The 18,147-nt window shown below is 47.0% G+C and overlaps 1 protein-coding gene across 1 annotated transcript in view; it reads left to right on the plus strand.

The window, feature by feature from the left end:
- Positions 1–4,958: 4,958 nt before the first annotated feature.
- FOXN3 (forkhead box N3) overlaps positions 4,959–18,147 on the plus strand; it is a 214,324-nt gene continuing 201,135 nt past the window's right edge. The window contains exon 1 of the mRNA XM_088462515.1: positions 4,959–5,168. The gene's annotated coding sequence lies outside the window, so the exon portion shown is untranslated. The remainder of the gene's footprint in view (positions 5,169–18,147) is intronic.

Raw genomic sequence — 18,147 nt, forward strand, 5'->3', positions numbered from 1 at the left:
ACAACCTCATATTTTCAACTCTGCATACCAGAGCTGTAACAAGACATAAACATGCCCTGTGCCGGCCCTGCCCCCTAAGCATATAACGATATGATCTCGCGTAGATAGGTGGTGCTGGCAGCACCGGTAAGTGCAACGCTGACTGGAGCATCCTGAGGACGCTCTAATCAGCTGCACAGACTACAGTGTGCCTGTCTGCAGCATCTAAAGGATGCTCAGGCAGTACCGCGGCAATCATTCTGGCTGCACGGTGCCATTCCAAGCAGAAGCAAGGTCCATGGGACAGCTGCAGTGCTGCCCACAGAGCTCTGCGTTCTATGCTGTGGCACCAGTCACACTCTCCTAGTTGTGGAACTGCTGCATACAGTACGTGGCCAGCATGTGGTATACAAGATGTGTACAAAAAAGTTTTCCTTATTACACACCCTCCAACATGTCCCCTTCCACCAGGTACACAGTGCTCTGCTCCAGGACTTCCCATTTTATGCCACATTATGGTTGATACATTTCTGGGGAATATTGGATTTTTTAAATAAATATGCTCCAAAGCCTGATATTGTCTCAGTTGGCCACAGAGTACTACACACAATAATGTCATATCTACCTGGTTTACATCTAAAATAATGGTCTCTCTCTCCCCCTCCTTCCTCCCTCTCTATATTACTATTATTATTATTATTATTATTATTATTATTAATAATAGTTTCTTATATAGCGCAGTAAATTCCGTTGTGCTTTACAATTTGAATCAACATTAACATTATACTATATTCTCTCTCTCTCTCTCTCTCTCTCTCTCTCTCTCTCTCTCTCTGTCTCTCTCTCTCTCTCTCTCTCTCTCTCTCTCTCTCCACTCTCTATATATATACGGTATATATATCCCCCCTCTCTCTCTATATATATATATCCACTCTCGCTCTCTCTCTCTCTCTATATATATATATATATATATATATATATATTCTCTCTCTCTCCCCCCTCCTCCCTGTCCTCCCTCCTCTCTCTCTCTCTCCCTCCATCCCCCCCTCTCTCCATCTTTCCCTCACTCTCCCCCTCCTCCCTCCCTCTCTCTTTCTCTCCCTTTCTCACTCTCTATACCTCCCCCCTCTCTCTCTCTCTCTCTCTCTCTCTCTCTCTTTCCTCTCTTCCTCTCTCTATCCCCTTCTCTCTTTCTATCCCTCTCACTCTCTATCTCCCTCCCTCCCCCTCTCTCTCTCTCTTTCCTCTCTTCCTCTCTCTATCCCCTTCTCTCTTTCTATCCCTCTCACTCTCTATCTCCCTCCCTCCCCCTCTCTCTCTTTTTCCCTGACTCTCCCCCTCCTCCCTCCCTCTCTCTTTCTCTCTCTCCACCCTCTCTCCCCCTCTCTCTCTCCCCCCTCTCTTTCCCCCCCACTCTCTCTCTCACCCCCTCTATCTGCCTCTCTCTCTATCCCCCCCTCTCTCTCTCATATCACGCAGGGAATAAGAACACATTGTGAAAACAATAGGAAAGTTATGATGTTTGGCAGAAAAGGGGATTTCCAGTGACACATATTTACCCCCCAGGTCTGAGCCTGGTAATTATGGACAGGTGACAACATTCATATTAGACATCATAAAATAAGAGACCTAAATTGTCCATACATACTATATATAAGGAATGCTGCATAGTGTGTTTATGATGCTATGGTTCTAGAGCTGGTTACTATAGTAATAGCAATGTGACGGTATGCGGGGTGCTGTGTGTGTAATGTGACGGTACGCAGGGTGCGGTGTGTAATGTGACGGTATGCAGGGTGCTGTGTGTAATGTGACGGTATGCAGGGTGCTGTGTGTAATGTGACGCTATGCAGGGTGCTATCTGTAATGTGACGGTATGCGGGGTGCTGTGTGTGTAATGTGCGGGGTGCTGGTGCTGTGTGTGTAATGTGACGGTATGCAGGGTGCTGTGTGTAATGTGACGGTATGCAGGGTGCTATCTGTAATGTGACGGTATGCGGGGTGCTGTGTGTAATGTGACGGTATGCGGGTGCTGTGTGTGTAATGTGCGGGGTGCTGGTGCTGTGTGTGTAATGTGACGGTATGCAGGGTGCTGTGTGTAATGTGACGGTATGCAGGGTGCTATCTGTAATGTGACTGTATGCGGGGTGCTGTGTGTAAATGTGACGGTATGTGGGGTGCTGTGTGTAATGTGACGGTATGCGGGATGCTGTGTGTAATGTGACGGTATGCGGGGTGCTGTGTGTGTAATGTGACGGTATGCAGGGTGCTGTGTGTAATGGGACGGTATGCAGGGTGCTATCTGTAATGTGACGGTATGCGGGGTGCTGTGTGTAATGTGACGGTATGCAGGGTGCTGTGTGTGTAATGTGCGGGGTGCTGGTGCTGTGTGTGTAATGTGACGGTATGCAGGGTGCTGTGTGTAATGTGACGGTATGCAGGGTGCTGTGTGTAATGTGACGGTATGCAGGGTGCTATCTGTAATGTGACGGTATGCGGGGTGCTGTGTGTAATGTGACGGTATGCGGGGTGCTGTGTGTGTAATGTGACGGTATGCAGGGTGCTGTGTGTAATGTGACGGTATGCGGGGTGCTGTGTGTGTAATGTGACGGTATGCGGGGTGCTGTGTGTGTAATGTGACGGTAAGCGGGGTGCTGTGGGTAATGTGACGGTATGCGGGGTGCTGTGTGTGTAATGTGACGGTATGCGGGGAGCTGTGTGTGTAATGTGACGGTATGCGGGGTGCTGTGTGTAATGTGACGGTATGCGGGGTGCTGTGTGTGTAATGTGACGGTATGCGGGGTGCTGTGTGTGTAATGTGACGGTATGCGGGGTGCTGTGTGTAATGTGACGGTATGCGGGGTGCTGTGTGTGTAATGTGACGGTATGCTGGGTGCTGTGTGTAATGTGACGGTATGCGGGGTGCTGTGTGTAATGTGACGGTATGCGGGGTGCTGTGTGTGTAATGTGACGGTATGCGGGGTGCTGTGTGTGTAATGTGACGGTATGCGGGGTGCAGTGTGTAATGTGACGGTATGCGGGGTGCTGTGTGTAATGTGACGGTATGCGGGGTGCTGTGTGTGTAATGTGACGGTATGCGGGGTGCTGTGTGTAATGTGACGGTATGCGGGGTGCTGTGTGTAATGTGACGGTATGCGGGGTGCTGTGGGTGTAATGTGACGGTATGCGGGGTGCTGTGGGTGTAATGTGACGGTATGCGGGGTGCTGTGTGTAATGTGACGGTATGCGGGGTGCTGTGTGTGTAATGTGACGGTATGCGGGGTGCTGTGTGTGTAATGTGACGGTATGCGGGGTGCTGTGTGTAATGTGACGGTATGCGGGGTGCTGTGTGTGTAATGTGACGGTACGGGGGTGCTGTGTGTGTAATGTGACGGTATGCGGGTTGCTGTGTGTAATGTGACGGTATGCGGGGTGCTGTGTGTGTAATGTGACGGTATGCGGGGTGCTGTGTGTGTAATGTGACGGTATGCGGGGTGCTGTGTGTAATGTGACGGTATGCGGGGTGCTGTGTGTGTAATGTGACGGTATGCGGGGTGCTGTGTGTGTAATGTGACGGTATGGGGGTGCTGTGTGTAATGTGTCGGTATGCGGGGTGCTGTGTGTAATGTGACGGTATGCGGGGTGCTGTGTGTAAAGTGACGGTATGCGGGGTGCTGTGGGTGCAATGTGTCGGTATGCGGGGTGCTGTGTGTAATGTGACGGTATGCGGGGTGCTGTGTGTAATGTGACGGTATGCGGGGTGCTGTGTGTAATGTGACCGTATGCGGGGTGCTGTGTGCAATGTGACGGTATGCGGGGTGCTGTGTGTAATGTGACGGTATGCGGGGTGCTGTGTGGAATGTGACGGTATGCGGGGTGCTGTGTGCAATGTGACGGTATGCGGGGTGCTGTGTGTAATGTGACGGTATGCGGGGTGCTGTGTGTAATGTGACAGTATGCGGGGTGCTGTGTGTAATGTGACGGTATGCGGGGTGCTGTGTGTGTAAAGTGACGGTATGCGGAGTGCTGTGGGTGCAATGTGTCGGTATGCGGGGTGCTGTGTGTAATGTGACGGTATGCGGGGTGCTGTGTGTAATGTGACGGTATGCGGGGTGCTGTCTGTGTAATGTGACGGTATGCGGGGTGCTGTGTGTAATGTGACGGTATGCGGGGTGCTGTTTGTAATGTGACGGTATGCGGGGTGCTGTGGGTGCAATGTGTCGGTATGCAGGGTGCTGTGTGTAATGTGACGGTATGCGGGGTGCTGTGGGTGCAATGTGTCGGTATGCGGGGTGCTGTGTGTAATGTGACGGTATGCGGGATGCTGTGTGTAATGTGACGGTATGCGGGATGCTGTGTGTAATGTGACGGTATGCGGGGTGCTGTGTGTAATGTGACAGTATGCAGAGTGCTGTGTGCAATGTGACGGTATGCGGGGTGCTGTGTGTGTAATGTGACGGTATGCGGGGTGCTGTGTGTAATGTGACGGTATGCGGGGTGCTGTGTGTGCAATGTGACGGTATGCGGGGTGCTGTGTGTGCAATGTGTCGGTATGCGGGGTGCTGTGTGTGTAATGTGACGGTATGCGGGGTGCTGTGTGTAATGTGACGGTATGTGGGGTGCTGTGTGTAATGTGACGGTATGCTGGGTGCTGTGTGCAATGTGACGGTATGCAGGGTGCTGTGTGTGTAATGTGACGGTATGCGGGGTGCTGTGTGTGTAATGTGACGGTATGCGGGGTGCTGTGTGTAATGTGATGGTATGCGGGGTGCTGTGTGTGTAATGTGACGGTATGCGGGGTGCTGTGTGTGTAATGTGACGGTATGCGGGGTGCTGTGTGTAATGTGATGGTATGCGGGGTGCTGTGTGTAATGTGACGGTATGCGGGGTGCTGTGTGTGTAATGTGACGGTATGCGGGGTGCTGTGTGTGTAATGTGACGGTATGCAGGGCGCTGTGCACACGCAGGATACACGGGTGAGCAGTAGGACCCGGGAGGCTGCTGCGCTGTAGCTGGGTAAGAGCACGGACACAGAAGCTGGCTCAGTGGGTACGGGCTGGTTATGGCGTCAGTGTGCGTGCAGCGCTCTCCCCCGGTATACAGCAGCAGGATGGCCGCTCCGGGGGCCGGGATATAGCCTGAGCTCAGCAGCTGGTGCGGACAGGAGACTCCGTGGCTGAAGGTTCGAGGTAAGTGACGTGGCCGCTGTCATTCCCTAACAGCCCGGCTCTGAGCCTCTCCCTCCGCTTCCAGCACCTCAGTCCTCACCGCTACAGTGTTAATGTGATAGTATGCAGGGTGCTGTATCATTACTCACAGCTACAGTGTTACATTGTATCATTACTCACAATTACAGTGTTACATTGTGTCAGTCCTCACAGCTACAGTGTTACATTGTGTCATTACTCACAGCTACAGTGTTACATTGTATCATTACTCACAGCTACAGTGTTACATTGTATCAGTCATAACAGCAACAGTGTTACACTGTATCAGTCCTCACATCTATTTTTACATTGTATCAGTCCTCAGTTATTATTGCACTGTTTCAGTCCTTACATCTATTATTACACTGTATCAGTCCTCATTTATTATTACACTGTATCAGTCCTCAATTATTATTACACTTTATCAGTCCTCAATTATTATTACACTATCAGTCCTCAGTTATTATTACACTGTCAGTCCTCACATCTATTATTACACTGTATCGGTCCTCAATTATTATTACACTGTGTCAGTCCTCATATCTATTATTACACTGTATCAGACCTCACATCTATTATTACACTGTATCAGTCCTCACATCTATTATTACAATGTTTCAGTCCTCAGTTATCATTACACTATCAGTCCTCAGTTATTATTACACTGTCAGTCCTCACATCTATTATTACACTGTATCAGTCCTCACATCTATTATTACAATGTTTCAATCCTCAGTTATTATTACACTGTCAGTCCTCAGTTATTATTACACTGTCAGTCCTCAATTATTATTACACTATCAGTCCTCAGTTATTACTACACTGTCAGTCCTCACATCTATTATTACACTATATCAGTCCTCACATCTATTATTACACTATATCAGTCCCCACAGCTATTATTACACTGTATCGGTCCTCAATTATTATTACACTGTGTCAGTCCTCATATCTATTATTACACTGTATCAGACCTCACATCTATTATTACACTGTATCAGTCCTCACATCTATTATTACAATGTTTCAGTCCTCAGTTATCATTACACTATCAGTCCTCAGTTATTATTACACTGTCAGTCCTCACATCTATTATTACACTGTATCAGTCCTCACATCTATTATTACAATGTTTCAATCCTCAGTTATTATTACACTATCAGTCCTCAGTTATTATTACACTGTCAGTCCTCAATTATTATTACACTATCAGTCCTCAGTTATTACTACACTGTGTCAGTCCTCACATCTATTATTACACTGTGTCAGTCCTCACATCTATTATTACACTATATCAGTCCTCACATCTATTATTACACTATATCAGTCCCCACAGCTATTATTACACTGTATCGGTCCTCAATTATTATTACACTGTGTCAGTCCTCATATCTATTATTACACTGTATCAGACCTCACATCTATTATTACACTGTATCAGTCCTCACATCTATTATTACAATGTTTCAGTCCTCAGTTATCATTACACTATCAGTCCTCAGTTATTATTACACTGTCAGTCCTCACATCTATTATTACACTGTATCAGTCCTCACATCTATTATTACAATGTTTCAATCCTCAGTTATTATTACACTATCAGTCCTCAGTTATTATTACACTGTCAGTCCTCAATTATTATTACACTATCAGTCCTCAGTTATTACTACACTGTGTCAGTCCTCACATCTATTATTACACTGTGTCAGTCCTCACATCTATTATTACACTATATCAGTCCTCACATCTATTATTACACTATATCAGTCCCCACAGCTATTATTACACTATATCAGTCGTCACAGCTATTATTACACTATATCAGTCGTCACAGCTATTACATTTAATCTGTACCAGCTATTACATTGTATAAGTCACAGACTCCCAGCTATTATTACACTGTATCAGTCCTCCCAGCTATTATTACACTGTATCAGTCCTCCCAGCTATTGTATCAGCTATTATTACACTGTATCAGTCCCAGGCATAACATTGTATCTGTTCCAGCTAAAGTACAGTGTATCAAATCAATGTGACATTGTAACAGTCCCAGCAATGACAGTCTATAAGTGTGACATTGTAACATTCTCAGCCACTACATTGTGTAAGTGTGACAATGTATCAGTCCCAGAAAACATGATGACATTGTATCTATTCTGCTTGATGCTGAAATATAATAAAAGTATAGAAGATAGACACACACACATTTTAGCTATAAATGACATAGTGACATGGATGGGCTTAGTACACTGTGAATACAGGCACATCACATACAGAACCTTACAGTCTGTATTGCTTTTTGTGTTAATATTATTTATAAATCTTTGTAACTTCTGTAGCAGATGATAAAGTTTGTTGCTTGTTCGTGTAATAAGATGGCTCCCAGGAGCAGCTCACACATGTCACAGGCTGTCTGTTTCCTGTTGACAGTCACTTTTAGCATTCCAGCTAGCTACATGCTGCAGAGGATGTTACTGGAAGGGTTTAAACTGTAGCGCTGGCAGTAATGGGACCTAGTGCTGGGTGTTTATACCTGGATAAAGTCTGCTTATCTTACACATTATACCATAGACGTCCTGATAGACCAATCAGCAAACAAACAACAAAAACAACAAAACTGAAAGCCAAACCGGTTTGTGCTGCACCCTCCCTCCCCTGGCTGTGCCTCCCCTGGCTGTGCTGCACCCTCCCTCCCCTGGCTGTGCTGCACCCTCCCTCCCCTGGCTGTGCCTCCCCTGGCTGTGCTGCACCCTCCCTCCCCTGGCTGTGCCTCCCCTGGCTGTGCTGCACCCTCCCTCTCCTGGCTGTGCCTCCCCTGGCAGTGCTGCACCCTCCCTCCCCTGGCTGTGCCTCCCCTGGCAGTGCTGCACCCTCCCTCCCCTGGCTGTGCCTCCCCTGGCTGTGCTGCACCCTCCATCCCCTGGCTGTGCCTCCCCTGACCGTGCTGCACTCTCTCCCCTGGCCGTGCCTCACCACACCTCCCCTGGCTGTGCTGCACCCTCCCTCCCCTGACTGTGCCTCCCCTGACCGTGCTGCACTCTCTCCCCTGGCCGTGCCACACCACACCTCCCCTGACCGTGCTGCACCCTCCCTCCCCTGGCTGTGCCTCCCCTGACCGTGCTGCACTCTCTCCCCTGGCTGTGCCTCCCCTGGCCGTGCCTCCCCTGGCTCGCTACGCCTGCTGTTCGCTGCTCAGCCTACACTCTATGATTGACACATTGTGCAAATCCTAGTTTGAGTCTCTGGATATAGCTAATGTATTAATCAGTAAGCATGATGCACATAATGGGAGAGCGTACAGGCTCCTGTGACTTGGGACTGTCCTGTTGGTGACATGTACTTGTGTAAGAAAACAATAAATGCTAATAACTAGAATATATTCCAAATATTGGTCTTTTTATATGGTGTTTCTATGAATTTACCAGCTAATGATTTTTGTCAGAGATGAGACTGTTCCTAGTGTCACAGGGCCAGCTGCACAGGACACTACAACAATTTGGAATAAAAATGGCTGATGTAACCCTGAGATCTTAGTTAGGAACAAGCAGTGAGATATCTGCAATTGTGCGATTATTGTGGTACTTTGTGTCATTTCTGGCTGTCGTTTATGCATCTTTTACCAAGATTACGTCCGGGTGATTTACGTTACTTTATATTCTTGGAAAATAATTTTGGCCCCTATGAGGTTGGACCAGGGCCCCCACTCGACCATCTCCTATTTTGATAAACTTTTGCATGACTGTTGGTATATATGTAGGACTAACATTGGTAAAGTGTCAGGTCACAGTATGCAGTAGTAGTGGAGTTGTGGCCTCTGTGGTGGAGGGAGGTGATACTGTCACAGACGCCGCGGTGCCCAATCAGCAATGTTCAAGTAAAGTGACCTAAGTTTAAAGCCTGTTTTCTCCCTTCTGAGGCAAAACGCCACCAGAAAATATATATGTTGTAGTATAAAGTCTGCTCTTTTTAATGAATGTTGTTTCAAGAAAATCGATTACGCTTCTTTTTTGCTAATGGACTTCAAAGAAGGTGGAAAATTTACCGGGCAATTTGGAAAGCAATTTTAGATGACATTATCACAGGAACGAAATAACTTTTTAAAGTCTGTTATTTTGTGATTGTGATGGTGACCACTTGGATAGATAGTGATACTAATGTCATATTAAGATAATGTTTTTCCCTCGGAGATATCGGCAGCTGAATTCCACAAAAAAATTACACACTGGATTTTTTGGCCTCGTACTGTCAGATAAGTACTTTCTTGTAAGCCTTGAGGCAGCGATTTTTTATTTTTTTTAAATCGGCATGAAAAGTTGTATAAGTACATGCACTACTACTTGGGCAGCACAGACGGTGTAGTGGTCAGCATTACTGCCTCACAGCACTGAGGTTATAGGTTCAATTCCCTCTACGGCCCTAACTGTGTGGAGTTTGTATATTCTCCTTCTGCTTGCGTGGGTTTCCTCCGGGTACTCCGGTTTCCACCCACACTCCAAATATATACTGTTAGGTTATTTGGGTCCCAGCAAATTAACCCTAGTGTGTATGTCTGTGAGCATGTATTAGGGAATAGAGTGTAAGCTCCACTGGGGCAGGGACTGATGTGAATGGCCAAATATTCTCTGTAAAGCGCTGTGTAATATGTGTGCGCTATATAAATAACTGGTAATAATAATAATACTACTCTCATAGCTCTGCCACAGCAATTACTGGCACATTGTGCGCAGCTTATTCAGGGCCTGATTCAGAGCCGGACGCTCTGACAGAGCGCTCTCTCTGAATCAGGGCCGGCCTTCTTGTTTTTTAGAGCGGACTCCCGGCTGCTCGCATAGCTGTGGGTGACCACCCACAGCTACAGCAAGCGGCCAGGAAGATGGTCGCGATGGTCAAGACCATCGGGCTTGCGACGAGACCCTTGCGGTAGGGTTTTGTGGCCGCAAGCCCCAGAGAGATTTTGGCTCTCACAGAGCCGGAAGCTCTACACTGACATCACTCGTGATGTCAGTGGGGACGCCCCCAAACAGAGGCGTTCACATGGGAACGCCTCCGTTTGGACAGCCACTCCCCCGACCCACCCACCAAAGGGGGCGTGCTGTCACTCAACATCGACAGCACGCCCCCTTTGGTACGAGACCCGGAGCGACGGTTTGCCCGTTGCTATCCGGGTCTCGCGCATGCGTACGACGGAGCCGGCTCCGTCGGGCGCATGCACACTGGGCCACCATCGACCCGCTTGCGAGCACATATCGCTTGCGAGCGGGTCTGAATCGGGCCCTCAGTGACAGTATCACCTCCCTCCACTACTGGGGCCAAAACACCACTACTATTGTATACTGTGACCTGACACTTTACCAAAGTTACTTCTACATATATACCAACCTTCATGCAAAATTTCAATAAAATCGGAGATGGTCAAGAGGGGACGATTTTTAAAATTGTTCCACTTGACACGGAATGACCCATATGTGATCACCTCTCTACAAATCTTCATACGGGCTCTAAAGACTTCATCAAGGCCTTCCAGCTCTCATCCTAACTACATGCTCCTTCCTCCCTATCTTCCCCTTCTGTGTCACGCCTGTCTGTCTGCCCCTCCCCTTAGAATGTAAGCTCTCACGAGCAGGGCCCTCTTCCCTTATGTGCTTCCCCTTATACTTTCTTCTACTCCTTACTCCCAGCACTTGGTTGCTGACTCACTGATTCTATTTTGAGTGTTCTAATCGCTAATGCAGCAAAGTGTATATACCGTGTCCTTGTCCTGCATTGTATTGTACTGTAAAGCTTTGGTACACACGTAAAGATTTTCTGTCCAACCAGCCAACTAGTTGATTGGTTGGAGTGAAAATCTGGTAACGTATGGGAGTAACTGATGATCAGCAATTTGCTCCTAAATGCCAGAAAACAGATGAAAATGGTCGTCAGACAAGTTTGTTAAATGTTTGATCTAAACAATTTGTTCAAACAACAGTTTTTGTCCATTTTCCGGTGTTTGGGAGAAAATTGCTGATCATCAGTTACTCCCATACATTACCAGATTTTCATTCCAACCAATCAACTAGTTGGTTGGTTGGACAGAAAATCTTTACGTGTGTACCCAGCTTAAGTCACTGGTTTCTTGTTCACTTATTTGTCTATGTACTATGTAAGGCGCTGCGGAATCCTTGTGGTGTCATATAAATAAAGTATAATAATAATAATCCCTCCCTAACGGAAAGGGATTGATGTGCTTGGTATAACGTATCAGCTGGTAGAAAGTCTGATTAAGGGGGATACATACCTGAACGTCTTGTAATTGAACCAATTTTGCATCCAATTATCCTTGAGGCCAGAGCATACGATATTCAGCGTACACACTGTGCAATATCACATACGGCCGAACGATATATAGTCCGACATATCATCATATCGTCTGGTTGTCTGGTTGTCTGGTTGACTATACACACTACATGATTGTCACCTAATCGCATGCAATATATTCTGCTTGGTTGTGCAGCACGGCCAACTGGATGTCATCGAATACGACCCACAGAAGTGTGCAATAGTGCGTACACACTAGCCGATGTGCATGATTTGTCATGCCAATACAGCAAATCGTGCGGCTATCGACCAAGTGTGTAACCGGTCCAAGGCTGATAAATTAGTGACGGCGGAGATTTCAGCTCTATAGAATGAAGTGTTTTTCTCCCAGTTTGTAAACCAGTATCAACCCAAACACGGTGGAAGTTTTATTATTTTTATTATTAATATTTATTACCAATTGTTTAAACAGTGCGCACATATTCCGCAGCACTTTACAGAAAATATACCAGTATCACATCAGTCCCTGCCCCAGTGGAGCATACACTCAATGGGGGCGATTCAATTGGTTTGGGCCGCCCCCCCCCCCCCCCCACTGGTCGTATATACGATTGGTTGTCCGTTCTAACATCTAAAGCTAAGGGTGGGGACACATTTCTTCTCACAGCTTCCTGAGATACGAGAAAATTTTTCGCAAAAAATGTATTCGCCTCTATACATGGACATGCAAACTCCACTCAGAATTGAACTTATGACCTAAGGGGGTCATTCAGACCCATTCACGAGCAAAGGACGCTCGCAAATGGGTCGATGTTCCCCCACTGCGCATGCGCACGACAGAGGGAGCTCCGTCGTGCGCATGCGCGAGACCCGGACTGCGACAGCCAAGCTGTCGCTCCGGGTCTCGCACCAAAGGGGGCGTGCTGTCGATGTTGATTGACAGTACGCCCCCTTTGGTGGGCGTGCCGGGGGTGTGCCTGCCAGACGGAGGCGTTCCCATGGGAACGCCTACCGTCTGGAGCCGGCCCCACTGACATCACTAGTGATGTCAGTGGGAGTGATTTTGGCTCTGATAGAGCCAAAATCACTCCAGGGCTTGTGGCAGCGAGACCCTACCGCAGGGTCTCCTTCGCAAGCCCGATGGTCAAGACCATCGTGACCATCATCATGGACGCTCGCATATGCTGTGGGTGGTCACCCACAGCTATGCGAGCATCCAAGAGGACGCTCCATTTTCAGAGAGGAGGGCACTGATTTAGAGCGAGCGCTCTGGTCAGAGCGTTCAGCTCTGAATCAGGCCTTAAGTGCTGTGAGGCTGCATTACTAACCACTACACCATCCGTTCTGCCCATTTGTTCTGTACAGTGTGTAAAATAATGTATTAAAATGATGCAGAACTTGTCCATTAATTCACGTACTATACTAAGTATAAACTATTGTAAATGTTACTATTGTCAAGTGTCCTGTTCAGGTGAAATGATAATAGTAATTATAATGGTTGTGTTCCTATAAATGCTATGAAAACCTGAGCCAATGGGGCCGGGCACAGCCTCGTGGTGGGTTCAGGGAGGGGAGAGGCGATAACAAACCTCTTTTCCTGCAGCCTCCAAGGGTTCTCGCCACGTACTGCATTACTCTGCTGGGAAAAGTGGGTGTGTGTTACAGGGGGCGATTATCCTGATCACCCTCCTGGATTCGCCGCTGTAGAGTAATGGAGCACACACACGGTCATATCTGTCAGATGAACGATTTAACGATTTTTACCAGCAATTTCAGACAGTATTAAAATGAAAGAAATTGACCAAATCTGACTGCAAACACATTAGATGTCAGATATCGTTATCTGACAATCGGGAACGTTCATCGTTACAGGCTCACATGTCAGAAATCGTTATCATTCAAATCTGACAGAAAATCTGACGGTGTGTATGCGCAGGGGTGTATCTAGGGATCCGAACGCCCCTGGCAAGGTAATGGACTGGCGCCCCCCTCCCCCCCATAATTTCAGGAACTGCCCCCAGTAGTAGTCCCCTCTATGCAGTGCCCCCAGTAGTAGTCCCCTCTATGCAGTGCCCCCAGTAGTAGTCCCCTCTATGCAGTGCCCCCAGTAGTAGTCCCCTCTATGCAGTGCCCCCAGTAGTAGTCCCCTCTATGCAGTGCCCCCAGTAGTAGTCCCCTCTATGCAGTGCCCCCAGTAGTAGTCCCCTTTATGCAGTGCCCCCAGTAGTAGTCCCCTCTATGTAGTAGTAGTAGTCCCTAAACAGTGCCTCCAGTAGCGGCTATAGCCCCCCTCTCCATCCATAATGTGCCCCCTAGTAGCTACACTCCTGCCCCCCCACCCAAACACCGCTCTCGCTCTGCACTATTGGGAGAGACGTCATGACGTCTCTCCCATCACCCGCTGTGGGGGGAGCTGGAAGGCAGAAGCTCATGAGTGATCTCTAGTCAGCTCTGTGGACGTAGCAGCCAATGAGAGTCTGTCTGACTAGCGGGGCCAGTTCAAGCCCCTGGGGTAGTCCACCCATTGGCTGCTAGTGACACTGCCAGACGGCACCCCTGGCGAGTGCCATCCTGGCCAATGGTTAGATACGCCCCTGTGTATGCGCCATTAGAGGTAGGGACCATGTCTATTTGCATTGTGCATGCTCCGTATCTGAGTGTACACTAGTGTGAGTAAAGCATTGTGCATGCTCCGTATTTGAGTGTACATTAGTGTGAGTAAAGCATTGTGCATGCTCCATATCTGAGTGTACACTAGTGTGAGTAAAGCATTGTGGTACGCCTCTCCACCGCACTGTAACCGGATCTCCCACGTGGGCAGAGGTCAGTCAGGGCGTGCCGTCGTGACCGATGTATAAGCAGAGTTGGACGATATATTTTACGCATTCGCCCCGAGTGTATGGATAGGAAGTGGCTGCACCTTGGCGATGCGCTCGTATTTCCATAGACACAGTGCGACAGTGTCTACACCCAATTTGCATTCAAACATTTAAATGGACTATCCACGTAATGCACTGCTCGCCCCCCATACCTGAAGCCTACAGCTGTCTCTTGATGCTGATGAACCATGTCTATGAATACCGTACAGTACCATAGAGCTCAGTTATAGAACTATGGATGGACAATAAGTAACTTTAGACACAGTTCGGCTCCCCAGCGTCACGTAATGAGGAAGGGGGGGAGGGGTACATGAGTGATCCCCTGTTTGCTGTACAGGGTTTGCATGTTTTATTGAGAAGTTGATGTCCTGCACTTTGTTTACTCACAAGATCTGTTTTTTCTTTTATAAAGATCTGGATACAGCTATGTTATTAATGGGGAAATATAACTTTTTTAACATTATTTTACTATAAATATCTGAATAATGTCTCATGTGAGCCAGTCTCCTATGCCTGTCATTCCAATAGGAGCAATAGGATAGGCTGCTTTCCCAGTGATGTCACTGGCTCCTAGTGACTGGATAGGCTGCACTCTCAGTGATGTCACTGGTTCCTAGTGACTGGATAGGCTGCATTCTCTGTGATGTCACTGGCTCCTAGTGACTGGATAGGCTGCATTCTCTGTGATGTCACTGGCTCCTAGTGACTGGATAGGCTGCACTCTCAGTGATGTCACTGCTTCCTAGTGACTGGATAGGCTGCACTCTCAGTGATGTCATTGGCTCCTAGTGACTGGATAGGCTGCACTCAGTGATGTCATTGGCTTCTAGTGACTGGATAGGCTGCACTCTCAGTGAGGCTACTGGTTCCTAGTGACTGGATAGGCTGCACTCTCAGTGATGTCACTGCTTCCTAGTGACTGGATAGGCTGCACAGACAGCCTACCTGTATACTGTATGTCTTCAATTAAAATTTCTGTGTTTTTAATCATGTTAAAACAAACTTCTGAGACCCCTAAGTCATAGTCGGAGAGCTTTATTCCATTACGACCAATTGCTTCTGCTATATTGGAGTTTGCCATTATTAATATTATTATTATTATTATTATTATTATTATTGTTGTTTATTTATACGGCGCCACAAGTGTTCTGCAGCGCCTTACAAAGTACATAACCAAAAATGTGACTGAGTACAATACAAATACAACGGCGGACAAGGACAGGTATTATATACATTGCTACATTGGTGATCATAATACCCAAATAAGCAACAGAGCATAAGCAACAAAGTGCCCTAGTGGGGAGTAAGAAGTAGATGAAAATAAATTAAGGAAAAGCACAAGAGGGTAGAGGGCCCTGCTCGCAAGAGCTTACATTCTAAATGGAGAGGCACCCATAGACTTGGGGTACATCGTTTCATATGCCTGATAACTGCAATGACCAGTTTGAATATACTAATCAATGCTGGACTGATGACATCACTGCGCTCGGATTACCGCATTATAGCTCATCTCCCCCTATGAATGTACACAGAAGTGACTTGTACGTGATAAGAGGCATTATAAAGTCTAACTTATTATACACTAGTGCACACAGTGCAATGGGGGGATTTGTGACATGAGGACAGCCGCTGGGGAAGTTCTGCACTACTCTGACATCTGTAACCTCTCCACTCATTGGCTGCAAATGTACACACAGGAAGTGCTGCTCTGTAACCCTGAGAAGTAGGGACTTGTTGCCATGGGAACGGAGAGTTAGGCTATCCCTTTAACCCTTCCATCGGAAGATGTCTGCTCACCATTCCCGGCCCCCGCCGTGCTCGCTAAAGGGCCACGTCTGCCAGCATGACTTCATACTGTCATAGCCTGAGCTGGGTACTGCCAGACAGAAATACAGGATAATAATAATAATATTACATACACAAGAACCATCTAATGCACTAATATGTTCTGAGGGACATGGTCTATAACTATTTCCTTTCTATGTGACCTTGAACAAGTGGCTTCTCAGACTAGATTGCTAGCCCTGCAGCCGGGCAGGTAAATTATTTTACTGCATCTATTCTTATTCTCTAGGATTTATAAGTTTAATATATATATTTTTTTAATTATTATTAGTTAAAACGTAAAAAAGGAACTCTACTCATATAGCTGCATTGTACTAAATAGACCTCTTATAACTAAGTGCAGAGGTTCCCAAACTCAGTCCTCAAGGCACCTCACAGTCCAGGTTTTAGGGATAGCTGGTTAGTTTCTATAGCTGGTTAGTTCTGTGCTGTCTCCGCGCTGACCCCATGTGAACTTCTGCTACTGAAATAGAGCTTCCTGGTGTGAAATCTCATTGACAGACTCTGTGGCCTCGCACAACATGATCATTGAACAACTTGGCCATACACATGTGGGACTGTATTGGACTGTTCAGACCCTGAGGCCGAGCAGCCATGTCATTTCCGGTGTCACTGGGGCCAGTTACAGCCGTAGGACAGGAACAGTGTACATCGGGCCATGTCTGCCATCTTCCAACGCCATCTAACAACATGATCCGCAGTTATCCGATTGGATTTTGTTGGATTGTTTTCGCCCATTGCTGCATATTTTGGCCCAGTTGCCAGACAATGGGCACGATTCAATTCAACGCGAATTGAATAGCGCTATTCAATTTAGCACGCTGTTTTGTCGGAAAATGCCAGTTCTCGCACTCCTCACGCCTTAAACATGGTGTTTAGTTGCTAGAACCATCATTCTCCAACTAAACTGCCTGACGTTGTGCTGTTTCCGCGGCGCTAAAGACAGAAAACAGCATTCCGCCTGTAGTTTTGTTGGATTTCTGCTCGCACCCCAGTCGGGCTTAACAGCGCGCTGAATTTGAATAGCTCTGGGAGCTCCTTCCCGGCGCTATTCAATTCGCGTTGAATTGAATCGAGCCCAATGTAAATATTTTTTTTTTCTTTTATTTAAATTCATAAGTTTATATTTTGTAAGTTGTTAATATTACAAAATATATATGTAACAGTTGTTATAGTTCATATAACTTTTCCTATAAATGGCAAACTATGTGTCAATAATCTGATTACTAATAGGCCAACAATTGTCCACGTCGCATACCTGATAACAGCGGACAATAACATAAATGCATAGCTGGGTACTAGAACTTATGTCTGTTGTGTATATATAATGCAGAGAGATAATTATTATAGATATTGGTTGTAGTCTATGTATGTAATGCTGCTAAAACCTGCAATGTGTGATGGATTTAGGGCCTGATTCAGAGCCGCTCGTTCGCTCCGAGCGATGTTCGCACAACTGCGCATGGGTCGTAATGCGCATGCGCCAACCAGTCATTGCGGTTGGAAATCGAGCGCTCGCAAAATAGAGAGTGCCTGCTAATTTGAGTGACAGGATGAGACATTTGTGGGTGGTAACAGGGGAAGGTGCTTGAAAACGGGGAGTGGTGATCCGAACGCAGGCATGCCAAAAGGTCAAAACGGGTGTTTTAATGGTGTGCATAATTAACGAAGCAGCGTCATCGACCACGTCACTTGGCTGTTTCTTAGCCTGAAATGTTCACATGATTGCGGTAGGAAAATCCTACCACAAGCACTGCGAGCAGTTCAGACGCCTTTCGATGTACTCGATTAATCTAATAAATAGCGGAGATGATGTGTGATGCGAGCGGCCAGGGGGCGTCTTTGCAAAATAGCGAGCGCATGTTTCGTTCGCTCGCTCAGACATAGAGGCATCAACAGACCGCAAAGAGCGAGCGCTCGATTTAAATAGCCGGCCCCTT

The sequence above is a fragment of the Taudactylus pleione genome, unplaced genomic scaffold (assembly GCF_031769625.1).
Source record: "Taudactylus pleione unplaced genomic scaffold, aTauple2 ptg001254l, whole genome shotgun sequence".
NCBI classification, from domain to species: domain Eukaryota; kingdom Metazoa; phylum Chordata; class Amphibia; order Anura; family Myobatrachidae; genus Taudactylus; species Taudactylus pleione.